We start from the raw sequence: 5,214 nt of genomic DNA, 5'->3' as shown, positions 1-5,214 counted from the left end.
AATTCTGTGACTTTTTAGATTATTACTTTTCTGGAAATAAGCACAGCAAACGAACAAAAAAAGCCTAAAATGTCGTGTGGCTATTACTTTTTCAGTACATGCAAATCGGCTGTTTTTCTGGGCTATTAACAGTTGTCTAGCTTAGTGGCTGCATATCCGAAGGCCAATGCAAAAGCCACAAAAAGTTTATTATTGTGATCATTTCATATGTTCACTCTCTAAACTTAAATCAAGAACATATGTGTATTAAACATCTACGAAGAAAGTAATCGAACCAGAAGAAAGAACGACAAAAAGACAAAGAACAAACGGACAAAATAGTGTATAAAACACAATACATAAAATAGGAGCGGTATATATTCTGAACTGTATCTCGGTTCAGAGATTTTCAAGAAATACCTTGGTGACATTTCAAGATATTAAAATATCAGGCTTTGAAATTTGCAGATACTCCTACATGTCCTAAGATTTATTTCTGAGAAATTGGACAGTCTTTTGTTTGTTACCGGTAACTATAAGCATCTAGACGATTCAAAGTTCTATTGCAGTGGATCAAAAGAGCTTGGGTCTCGGTTTGTTTGAACCACCGCCTTTTCTTCTGAATAGATATGTTTTAGGTAAGGCGCCGCAGACAGGTTACGGGGTGATTATCATTAAACGTTATAGCGTTTCTATGCCGAGGTCATTGTCAAAATCCTATACAAGAAAACAGGTGTTGTGATTTCAACAATTATAATTTATCATTACTCGTGCATCTGTACACTTCGTATTTTCTTTTATGGTCTGAGTGTTGGATGATTGTCTGATATTTCATCTGTTAGCTTCATCGACTTATTCCTCCAGTCCTCTTTCCTCCTCTCCTCTTTATCACACCAAATCAATCAAATCAAATAATTTTATTGGTGTAAATTCCTATACAGAAATGATACCAGCTGACATTTACAAAATACAAATACAAAAATAAACAAACAAACAAAAAAACATATTTTCTCCGGCAATGATATAAGAGATACATATTTTATATTTACATTGCGTGCAGGTGTTATTCATACAATATTATTTTAGTTGAAGCTATTACAATAAGCTTAAATACTATAAAAGCTCTTAACAACAGTATGTTTGCTTTAAATGAATGTTCAAATCATACATATCGCTTATTCCAGCTACACATACAGTACTAATGTCCGTATCATTACTTTTCAAAATGAAACAAAACTTATCTTGTTCACACATATAAACAAACGATGGAACTATATCATTTAAATAACATAAGAGTACATTTCCATTAAATTCTAACGCTTTACATTGAATGAGGAAATGGAACTCATCTTCAATTCCATCCTTGCAAATTGAACAAATTCTCTGTTCTAAAGGTGTTTTAGTATATCTACCAACTTCTATTGGTAATTTTCTATTACTAATTCTGATGTTTACCATTTTTGAAATAACACTTTTGTTAAGGTCCAGTAGAAGATATTTTTCAAATTCAAAATTATTTTAAACTTTGCGATATGTTCTTAGTTTATTATCATGACTATCTTTAATAGAGTCACAAAAAAAGAGCTTGTTTCCAGTATTTCATGAATTCCTCTTCTAATTTCTTTTGAAATGACATAGTATTTTGATTTTCCCAGACATGCTGAAAACCAAGTTTACCTATTAACACTTTTAATTTACTACAAAAAAACATTAGGGAAGTTTAAGTTTTCATTTCACGTCAGAGACATATAATACAATATGTATATGTCTCCTGATCACACCAACGTCCAAATGCAACTTGTCCATGTTTTCATACATTTGGTTAATAATAGCTCAGCATTATTACTTAGACTGTCTTCCTCTTTCATGTCAGAGTGTTTAAATATAAGAAATAGTGATCTTATATGATACATCATTTTGTAACTTTTCATAATAGCATGATATGGTATCATGGAATTTTTCATTCTACCATGTCAATTATTATAGTTATATGTAATGCCATAGGTCTTAACCATTTATTGTTAATGAGTTTGTGCCAATAAAAATATTTGTATTGTACAACGGATTGTTAAATTACATGTCATGAACATCATCGTGAACCGGGTACTATTATAGACTCATTATAGTGGAACCGTTTAATATCAGCAAAAGAGTAAACTGAGAGACCATGAGTTTATCCTTAGTATCCATTGGAACCAGGTTGTTAGGAGTATATTTAACTTGTTTAACGTAAACATGTCATTAGTCCAAATAATTATGACATCTTGAAAGGCTATTTTATTTGTTGTTTTTGGCGCCTTACTGCTAACAATATGAACATGGCATCGACAAAATTTCAATTGAAAACTTTAATTTTTATTTGCAGAGACATTAACGATCCATTATTTAACATAAAAAAAAGTCATTATAAATACCAAGGATGAGGGGGGGCAAGGGGGGTCCCAATAACAGCAAAACAGCAAATTGATTTGGCTCATAACAGATAACAAGGAATTAAAATGGACAAAAACAGATAACAGTAAATGAAATATTAAAATAAGTCGGGACCTTGACAAATCCATTATTTCTTATTACGGGTATAATCCTTTGTAATGAATTCCATTTTCTATGAACATGTTTTTTTTAAATCATGTATCTAGAATGTGTTTACTACTCAATATATTTTTATACGCTCGTTTACAGGACGTATTATGGAATACTGTTGTCCGTCTGTCGTCAACATGTCGAATATTAACTCCAACACTCTTTAACCAATTTGCATAAAACTTTTGGAAATTGTTTATATCTATTGACGTGAGCTCCCCTTCATATTTCATAATTTTCAGATTTTAAGTTTCGGAGTAATGGGGTTTTATTCAATAAAAACGGTGTTTTTTTTTTAGTTTTCTGATAATATCTCAAAAATCCTTTCACAAATTTGCAAGGAATTTTGGTAAATTGTTACTATCTATTGACATGAGCTCCCTTTCAATTTTTATAAATTTCAGATTTTTAACGCGTCGCCAGTAAACTTAATTTGCGACCATCAAATGCCCCAATTGATGCCGTCGGAGCTTAAAATACAATATTGTTATCTCCATTCTAATGAAACTGACAAAAAAAACAACGTTAAAACATGTATTTAAAATCTGTCATATGCCGTCTGCGCTTGCGCGTACGTCCCATAGCATCAATTGATGCCATGTAAGAAAGTGACGTTATCCAATCAAAATGAACGTTACAAACGTTGTTGCATTAGAATGTTGCATAAGCGCCCTTTCTATTTTCATTAATTTTACATTTTATGTTAATGAGTTAAGGGGTATATTATTCATTAAAAAGGGTGGTATTTTCAAGTTTTCTGTCAATAACTCAAATTTTTTTCAGCAGTTCGCATGAAACTTTGGTGTATTGTTTATATATATTGACTGAAGCTCCCTTTCAATTTCTATGAATATCTGATATGACATAAAGAAGTTATCGAATATTTCAAAAAGGGCGACGGGCGTATCATGCGCTCATGGCGTAGCTGTTTATTTTTTATAGAATACTTTTTTTCAGCATCTATTTTTATACAGTTATAGAAACTCACACATGCTTGTAATTTAAATAGTGTGTAATAAAATTGAGAATGGAAATGAGGAATATGTCAAAGAGACAAAAATGATATCTAGTAAAAATTCAAGGGCTGTTATGGTATTCAATTCACATAGTTCTTGTGTTTGTTGCTACTAAAAAATTACCTAAAATAGTTTGAATATATATATTCGCATTCTGACTTTTTTTAAATGCCCATTTAATGAGGTGTGTGAATTTTTCTTAATAAAACTATGAGGCAAAGTGGTCAGCATGCAATTTATCAAGTACCTCAAACCAATTTTGACACTCCAAAAGTAATTTATTCCATTATTTTCAAAGACTCAATTTGAACAATTTTTTATCAGGCTATTGATTGGACCAAGTGTACTAGTAAGTAGAATACATAGTTTAGTAGGGGAGCAATGGCTTGAAGACGAAACAAATCTTTATTTGTAATGAGCTATGTGCTGCTTCGGGACCCAGTACATGGTTGGAACTTTCATTGTACAATGTGTTTGGTTCTGCTTTGAAAAGAATCACAGAGCTGAGTCAATGTACCATATTATATAAAAGGTTAACTGGTTGTAAGGACCTAGTCCTTAATTGAGATTCTTGTCAGATAATCCTGGACACGTTTTCCTTTTTGTCATATTAATAATCGTTCTGATTTAATATGTTGGTACGGGGAACTAGGAACATTATCCTTATACAAAAAAAATAAGATAATTCTAAATACATGTTCCAAAAAAATGGAATTTATTACAAAGGATAATCATAAGATATAGTGGAATTGTCCTGGACCTCACTTCTGTAATGGGTATATGTTAATGGAATCCTTCTCCTAATACGGGACCAACACATTACTATTGGTAGACCCTAATGTCCAATGATCTTCAATTTCCACCGAATATTGGCTGTCATTCCAATTTTCAATAACAGTTAACAGCAAATACATTATCACAATAACAGATAACAAAAAAACTAAAAGCCCAATAACAGCTAACAATGAATAAGACAATAACAGCTAACAGCAAATATATTTTCAGAATAACAGATAACAAAGAATTAAATTTCCCCATAACAGCATAACAGTTAAACCCCTTGCCCCCCCTCAAGGATTTGTCTTCCTATACAAATCCTTGTAAATACAATAATATGCGAAAGTCTCTGGTTTGATGTCTTATTAGAGAATGTGGTGTTATCCTTTCCTGTATCTTAATTTTCGCTTTTTAGAATAAGGTCTTACTGATTTAAAATTATTTTTCTAATCAAAAACATTTTTTTGGTATCGCAAATATACTGCATCAATTTTCAAATACAAAATTTGAGGGAAAAATAATTATGGGCGAAATGATTTTATTCAGGTGATTTCGGGTTAATTTTGATCCTTTCCTATGGTTTTACATCTAAATTTTTGTTCATCGAAAGCATAATTTTCAAAATCCACACAAGCGGGCACCTGCGAAATCAAAAATCGCTGTCACTTGTGCTCTTGTTTGTAAAGGGCGCCCTCAAGGTACACATGGTTACCTGTAAACAAGATGGCGTCCAATGAAGCGATTCGACACGATTCGATTGAGAAGTAATGTTTATATTGGTCTCATGTGTTAACTTATTTCCATGAAAGTGACCAGTTATTGAAACGACTGAAATTAGTATAAGACAATTTCATTTGGT

The sequence above is a fragment of the Mytilus galloprovincialis genome, chromosome 6 (assembly GCF_965363235.1).
Source record: "Mytilus galloprovincialis chromosome 6, xbMytGall1.hap1.1, whole genome shotgun sequence".
Lineage (NCBI taxonomy): Eukaryota > Metazoa > Mollusca > Bivalvia > Mytilida > Mytilidae > Mytilus > Mytilus galloprovincialis.
Note: the sequence above shows the minus strand (reverse complement) of the source record.